We start from the raw sequence: 9,454 nt of genomic DNA on the forward strand, positions 1-9,454 counted from the left end.
CATTTTAATTTTAAATATTTTCTTTCGTTTATTTCCTAATAGTTTTGTTTTCATGTAAAGGTCACAATTCAACCAAATATATTATTTATATTCAATGCATCTAGCTCAAGTTCTTAAAAAACAAAGGATATACAACTTTACACTAGAGGGCATAGAACATGTCACTCTAATGCTATTCATGGTATACACATTTGCTTGTAATGATTTGGGATGGATGTGGATTTACCACAAGGACTAATTATATAGATTACTCAAGATCATAAGTTTCCACCTCGTTTGACATCATTAGTGCAATCTTATGATCATAGATCAACAGGTACTTGGATTAGGTAACTTTTTGTAGTTTGGGAAGAATTCTCTCATTTGGGATATCGCTACATCATAGCACGTTCCTTGATTAGTAGTGCACATCATGGTCTTTACATTGCTCAAGATGATCTGCAAGTTTCTCAATGATAATGAAGTCACTCTTATGAACTTTTGTGGACATTATACACTATAAGTGTTTGGAATTGCCTTGCATCCTACATAATTAGCATGTCCTCATATGGCATGAATTAAAAATGATGCTTAAGTCCAAGTAGATGCCAATGAAAGTAGAACTATACATACATAGATGGGAGAACTTAAACCCACGAAAATATTGCTAGGCTTATAAATAGTTCAAAAGAGAGTATATGGTGTAGATCTTAATTGTGTTTTTGAGTAGTGCAAAGGTCGTTAACGGCTATATGGGCCGACATTATCAACATTATGTAGTAGTTGTTACTACACATTCTCTAAGAGCTAGAGAGGATCTTCTTGTTAATTAACCATTTCATAGACCTCTTTGTGCTTGATGTAGATATGAGCAAGCATGGATACCATTTAATGTACCATTAGGATGCCCATCATCCAGATCTAGGACATGATTGTATTTCATTTTGTACCAACTATAGGTATGGTTATCATCATTTTTAAGTCTCCATAAACTCTTGATGTCATTATAATTTATGGTTAATTATATGTTTAGATATATATAAAATATAAATGTCTATTTCTCTCTCTATCCATATATCTCTCTCTAGATTACGTTTTGTTTTGATATTTTTTTAGAAAAAATCATTTGATATCTCTCTCTCTAGTTTATTTTATGTTATAGATATCTAAGATGAGCTACATTCAAGGAGCCCTCGCCTCCCCAATGGCCCACATATTTTACAATTTTAATGAGAATATGTCAACTTGATAATGAGGTCTATCCACTTCATCATGATCATTCAGTCGATGATGGAGCAGATGATTTATTGGGTGATTGGCTTGATGACCATGACACTTATGACATGGATGGTGTTCAAGTTCATCTCAGGAAAGGAAGAAAACACAAGAGAGACATGAACAATTACAAAAAGAAAGTACTACCCTAGTTTTCAAAGATGTAAGACTATCAAGATTATCTGCAAGCTTGCTTATTCTAAACTCGCAAGCTCAGCATGGATGGAGCAGCAATTCTATAATAGCTCTTTTATAGTATGCCTTCTTAACCTCATTATCACTCTATTTTTATTTTAAACTTTAATAAATTATTTTGATTTATATAACATTTTGATTACATATTTTTACTATCCAAACTTTTACCAAAAGACGATGTATTAACAAAGTCCAGAGATGAGGAAAAATCCATGTTAGCAAAATTAGGGATGGACTAAAATAATATACATGCTTGTGTTAATGATTGTATTGTATATATAAAGGGGAATATGCACTTTGTATTCAATGCCCAGTGTAATGAGCCATGTTACAAAATGGATTACGAGTGGAGAAGTGAAAAGAAAGATTCTAAGATATTTTCCCCTTAAACTACACTGTTGAAACAAATGTTTGGATGCCCATCACTTGCCCAATATATTGGTTAGCATTCAAGAAACCAAAGTACGGATGGAATCTTATGTATTCCTACAAATTGTGAAGCTTTCAAGCACATCGATAATGAGTGGCCAATCTTTAAACATGAACCATGCACTCTGAAGCTTGGCTTGGAACTTGTTGGAATTAATCCATTTTCTATGTGATCATCTAAATAGTCCATGTGGCCCATTGTATTGATCAACTACAATATCCCCCCCCATTTATGTCAATAAAGAACGAGAACTTTATCCTAAGCTTATTGATCCCAAGTATGGAGCTTTATTGTATTCATAATCATAAACTTTGAATCATCTAATTATCATAAGATTAACTTTTAATTATTTTTTATGTTTTTTTAAGGAAAACATTAGGTTCAAAACCTTAATTTATGCCTCGCTCCACTAATTAAGGAGCTAGAAGAGCTTTGAAGGGGTTTTGAGGTCTTTGATAGATCAAGACCCAATGAGCATAATTTTTTTACTTTGCATGGTATATTAACTTGGACAATTCATGACTATCCTGGTTTGGGCATATGTTCCCCCTAATAACCACCTTCATCGTCATGACCACATAACAAACTGATAAATTTACTAGCATGTAGTTTCACTCGTGCAAGTTTTAAAAAAATTATCGTAATGAAGAATTGCCTATGGTCAATTGCAAATGGTTATTGCTCTGGGCCTTAGAGATAACACATTCATCACATTTGCAATTACCTATGGTTAATTGCAAATCGTTATTTCTATCAGCCTTACTGATGATACATTCATCACATTTGCAATTGCCTATGGTCAATTGCAAATGGCTGTTGCTCTCCGCCTTAGTAATGATACAATCATCACATAGCTGACACGAGAGATGCTTAAGAAGCTTGGAACACCTTAGATAGGGTGTTTGAGATAAAGGAAAAAACATTCAAAGATAGGATTCAAGATTTAAAAATTAAAAATTAAAAATGAAAACTATTGAATCTTTCCTACTCACATCAACTACATGAAGAGTTTAATGGCACAACTTGTAGCAGTGAATGCACTGCTGGAATGAAGAAGATGCTATTATGGTTCTTCTAAATAGCATGCCTAATGGAGTATGGGAATCTTATTTCTACATTGCAGAATCTCCCACAACCAACATTAGAAAGTATTGAAGCCACACTCTTTGAAGAGTACAAGAAGAAGGAGAACCATGGCCTTGAGTACCTCAAGAAGAAGCCTACAATGTCATCAAATCCTACACCAACAAAACGTTTGAACACAAGTAATAACTTCACTAAGTCAAAGCCAAAGTGCCACTTTTGGGGTAAACTAGGACACTTGGATAAAAAAATCTTCATCAAACAAAGGGTACAAGCCAATCTTGTAGAAAATGTTAAAGATGAAGAAGAAGCTACTCTGCTTAGGACTCTATCTCCAAAAAGGAGAAAAACATTGTGTCAGATTATTGGGTCTTATAGGCCACGATTTTATGCATATATCCTAACCTTGGGGGATCTTTTGTTTTGATGTTATAAACCTTTTGTTAACCATCATGCCATACTAGAATTTAGTGGTCATGTTGGGGCTTAGGTCAAGATTGTAGAGAAGTCAAACCATGCAGCTCATATGATAACGTAAATAGAGGCTCTTCTACATTGTGGATGAGTCAAGCCATGTAATCACTAGCTTGCTAGAAGAGAGGTCATCAAATTGAGGGGGAGACTATAAGGTAATTTTGATGCCCAATGGATTAGAGAAGCATAAAGGCTTGAGGCAAAGGTTATTATGCTAGACACAACTTTTCCTAATAAGGTCTATTTGTGGACATCTTGCCTACCTGTGGGAGAACTTGCTTTTTTATAGGATTAAACAAAGATAAACTAGAAATAGAAAACCAAAATAAATAAGAAAACATTAGCATGAACAAGAATCTAAGCACAAGACCGACTATGCATAAATGTTCGTAAGCTACAACCATGATGGGGATCTTTCCAATGGTTAAGCTTGTAACCCTCAAGCTCTCCAAGCTCAACGCCTCCTTGGGTAGTAGTTTTTGTGTTGTAGGACTTAGTCAGATGACCTTGAAGTGGACTTCCTTTTCCATTTTTTAAGCTATGTGCTTTTTACTTTCTATATATATAAATATTTTTTGTGCTCTATGTAAAAGGAGTGCATTAAAGTGACTCAAGAAGACTCTTGATGTAGTTTTTATTGAAGTCAAAATCATTGGAGAGGCATGAAAGAATTATTTTGACTTGAGAGGTTAGTTGAGAAATTATTCACCTTCTTGAGAGAAGTGTGGAATTTTATGGTGAAGTCTTAGAGGTTATTGTGAAAGGTGTTCATTTTGTAGGCGAGGTTTGAAAGAGTGTCACTAAGGCCAAGGAGCTTAGGCTCATTAAGAATAAAACAAAGATGCATAGATTTCATCATCTCCATCTTTATCCTTACCTTCATAATGTATGATTATAGTTTCTTGACTATATAAGGTCTTGGCAGCATTGATGGGGGTGATTTTCCCCATGTTGATGGATTGGAAAAGAGGTACAATTGGTAGTATTTGATGCCATTGAAAGAGAAGGTTTGTAAAATCACTACAAACAAACCCCCCTTAGCGATGCCTATTTTTATCATTTGCTAATTAAGAGTCAAGGTATGGATGCCATTACCAATGCTGCTATTGTGCTTCGATTAGAGATTCTCCAAACAATGGATTTTCGTCACATAATCGACATATAGTGCAATGCATAAATGAAATCCGACATCGCACAAGGATGCATTTTTCCAAATAAACATTGCAATGTATAAACGATGACGAGCATCACTTAATCGACGACTAACGTCTCTTTTACTCAATTAAAAAACTGGTGCATTATTGTGTGTGTGATCCCTGACTCTCTCTCTTTCTCACATACACACATTAATAGAGTATTCATGTCTCTCTCTCTCTCTCTCTCTCTCTCACACACACACACACACACACACACACACACACATACATGCAACAACAAATTACTCATTTTTCCTCTCTCTCTCTCTCTCTCTCTCTCACACACACACACACACACACACACACACACACACACACACACACACGCACACACACCTCTCCCCCTCTAAAATTGTATTGAGCACACATTGAAGAACTCTCTCTCTCTCTCTCACGTCAAGCACACAAGCAAGCAAAGATCAATTCAACATGGAGGATTATAACACTGGTAAGCACAAAATTATACTTCAACAATTAGCATTCGTGCATAAAGTTGAACAAAAAAAAAATCTCACGTAAATATATGTAAACATACAGGAGTACAAAGTATATAAAGTGATCAAATGTCTGCAAATGGTAAGATTTGATGAGTAGAAGTGGTAGAATGTGAGGCCACCACAATAATAATACATGTAAGAAGACTTAAAATACAAAATGGGGCTCAAAACAAGGTATCTAGAGTAAGGATAAGGAGGGTCATCTATGCATGATCACTCACATCGCCCTCATCATCTGGTTCCCTATCAATGTCTTCCCCATGCTACTCCCATGTAGATCTGCCAAATGGTAGTCTGTCGATCTACCTTTTGCATGTCCTCATCGTCATCGTGAAAATCCTACGGTTTAGAAAAATAATTAGCTAATGTTTGAATACTTTAATTAGAAGTAGAATGGCATTTAATTGAGATTACGTACATAAGTAGCTACTGGAGGTAGCTGGGTCTTTAGATGCTTATAATGGTCGTCTCTATCTCTTGAGGAGTGGGCTTGCGACCATAGTCCTTCACCTAGTATTTAAAGAACATTAATTATTGGTTGGTATAAAGAACATATGATAAACACTTACTTGCACATATAAGACCAAATGTAAACATTCTGATAATTACTTACAAAATTAGCAATAAATTCCTTCTTGCCCATCTTGTAGAAATGTGATGTATGCCCAACCTATAGCCTAGCTCATGTTGCCCCCTATAAACATACGTTCAGAATAAAAAAAAAATGTATACACAGACCTAAGATTTAAGAAAGATAAGTTAGAATAATAAATTAATACATGTGTCAACTATGAGCTGTGAAACACTCACCAATAAAGTCATTGAATTTCATGTCATGTAGACAGAGGTTGTAGCAAACAATGAGTCTAAATATAGCTTACTAGTAGAGATAATATTTACTAGGTTGATATGAGTGAAGAACTCTAAAAACATTGAACATGCTATGATTACTTTCACTAAAAACTCATACATAACCTACTTTAATGAGTAGTTGTTCTAATTTTTCTTTTGTTTCAATGGCAAACAAATTCTGACTCATCCTTTGGTACACCGCCTGCTCTAGTATGCCTATGAGCTCCTATGATAGGGGGTGAGGAGATGTGTCCATGTCTTTATCGACATCTTCTAGATTTGTGCAGCATGTAGATGATGAGGCACATACATATTATGAACAAGAGTTAATTGTTGGCGTGTGAAACACGATGTGGCAATGCTATACCCAATGAGCTAGAGTTTGGAAGATGTCATGATCCAGTGGTACTAGAGAGACATGATCGCCCTATGGTAAGTAATGTTTCTTTTTTCTAACCATTATACATTGACTCATTCAAATTCTAAATAAACTTAATAGACAAAGTGATATATAACATGCATCTAAGTACAATCATTATGGCCACACCCAGTTATACATCTTTTTATGTGATAACGATGAATTTCACGAGCTTCATCGATCTATGCTTCCTTGCAAGTAACACACACAAGATATTCTTTAGTTAGATGGAGGCACATGCACACTAACTACCTCCTGGTCCTCAGTCTCAGACGTCTGGAGATCATCCCTTTCCCAGTCACCTACTACCTCTCATAGAGCCATATAATCACAGACATTATGGAGGCTAGTTGGGAGCGTCACTTTTGATTGATGGAGGGGTTTTCAGCTTCTAAGGTGCTTGTTATGTGATCGCACCACCTACAATTACCGATGGTGGTGGAGGTCTTTTTATTGCACACGATTTACATGTCCCAGTCTGAGGTCACTCTTAATATCAATTTCTAAAGGAAATGGGTATATATATATATATTATGGCATCATATGACGATCATATAGTACCTTCTAGATCTATTTGCTATCAAAGAAGATAAAGAAGTTGCACTTAAGGAGTATGATGCATACTATACTAGATCATGCTAAGTAATGAGTGGGGCTCAAAAAGATGCTACCATAGGGGTATCCTACACATTGATTTCATTTGAGATCAAATTGAGATGCATTAAAAGTGAGTGAGGTGGTTACAAGGGCATCCCCAAGTAATTTAGGAAAAAATGAAATAAAAAAATAAAATTTACCTCAATGGGTGTATATTGCAAAGTATAGTCAATTTGATTGCATTCATCACCATATTCCAAAGCATTAATTCAAATTAGCTAGTTATTTTAAAATTTTTTATTTTTGGAATTGTTCATTTAAGTTGGTAATAGACATTCATTTTAAAAAAAAACCACTTTTAATATGTCTTGGATGGACAAATAATTGTAAAAGTTCAAAGTAATAATGGAACAAGTGTTCCTTCTCAGTGATGGAGTTGTAAAATGTAAGAAATATTATTTGTTTTGAAATGGAATAAGAGAGTATAAATATACATATAAATGTAAATGTATACACATATACATATATATGTAAATGTCTATACACACACACACACACACACACACACATACATACATACATACATACACATATACATACATACATACATACATATATATATATATATATATACATACATACATACATACATATATATATATATACATATATATATATATACATACATCTATATATATACATACATATATATATATATATACATACATATATATATATATATATATATATATATACATATACATATATGTACACAAAACATATATACATATACATATATGTACACAAACACACACACACACACACACACAGTGTGTGTGTGTATGTAGATACATATATATATATATATATGTATATATATGTATGTGTGTGTGTGTGTATATATATATATATATATATATATATATATATATGTATGTATGTATGTATACATATATATATTTTTATATATACACATAGTGTACCATGTGTACTACCCCTACATGGGCGGTATATGTGGTATGCCACATGTAATGCACGAATGCGGGCACTACATGAGGTAAACACCATGTGTGTAATGCCTTGACGGGCCTTAAATGTGGCATGGTCATGTGTAATGCCTGATTTCAAGCATGTGACACATGGTCATGCCATTTTTAATGACCATGTTTGGGTGCAATCTACATACGTAAGAGAGAAATTTGTTGATGTAGTAAATCATTGTATGACATCTATAAATTGCACAAAAATTTGATCGTAAATTTTCTGGAACAAGTCTTTTGAGCATCCTAACATAAATAGAATCGCTAAAATAGGTCATTTGTGAAAATCGACCTTTGATTCTCCAACTTTCTTCTCCGAAGCATCTGAAACTTAATGTAAATTATCAAATTTTGTGGTAGAGTTGATGTTTTGCATCAACTTTAATGTGAAATAAGTTGATGCAAAACATAAACGTTTCCACAAAACTTGATGTTTTGCATCAAGTTGATGCAAAACGTCAACTTTTCCACAAAACTTCATGTTTTGCAAAACATCATCTTCTGTGGAAAAGTTGATGTTTTGCATGAAGTTGATGCAAAACATCAAGTTTTGTAAAGAAATTGATCTTTTGTGTAGAAGGTTGATGTTTTGCATAGAAAGTTGATATCAACTTTTTTATAAAAGTTGATATTTTGTATCAACTTGATGCAAAATATCAACTCTTAGATGAGAAGTTGTTACTCTGCATTAAGTTAGCCACAATTGTTGTAGCTAAAAGATCATTTACCATGTGTACTAACCAACAAGATTTAAACCTAGTCCCTGCCTAATATTTTACTAAAATGTTTTTTTCAAAAGCACATTGTTTTTCCTATAGTGAGCTTTTTTCATGCTTTCTAAACTTATTTAATAGCTAAAATTACCATTTTAATCCAATTTTCTCACATCAAGGACATATCTTCTCTCTAAAAATGAGTGTGTAACTGTTTTCAAAATAAGACAACTTTCAAATATAAGCGTATTCATGATATTTTAAAATTCATCTATATGTAATAAACTCTCTGAAAAAAAGTATATAATATCAATTAATCAATTGTGATATTGAAGAGCATCAAAATGGATTTTAATACTACTCTCATCACAAGAGCCAAAATAGGATTTTATAATTAAGATAATAGTTGTATCAAGATAACACTTTTATAATATATTTATATACACAGATAGTTTTTTATAGTTGCACTCTGTAGCACATCCTCAATTGTGGGATGACCTAAGGAGTCTAAGCTTCAAGTGTACACATAGAGAAAAAATGTATTTGTGGATAGTGAAGAAGAGGATGCCTTGTCTACCTATCAGGGAAACACACATCAACTAGTGATGTAGTGATGGTATAGATAGCAATGATCATGGAGGAACCATAACTTATATGCCATGAGCTATATGTCTAGAAAATAGCTTCTTTTCATAGTTGTATCAA

This window comes from Cibotium barometz, chromosome 39 (genome assembly GCF_041138505.1).
Source record: "Cibotium barometz isolate CiBa-2024 chromosome 39, ASM4113850v1, whole genome shotgun sequence".
NCBI classification, from domain to species: domain Eukaryota; kingdom Viridiplantae; phylum Streptophyta; class Polypodiopsida; order Cyatheales; family Cibotiaceae; genus Cibotium; species Cibotium barometz.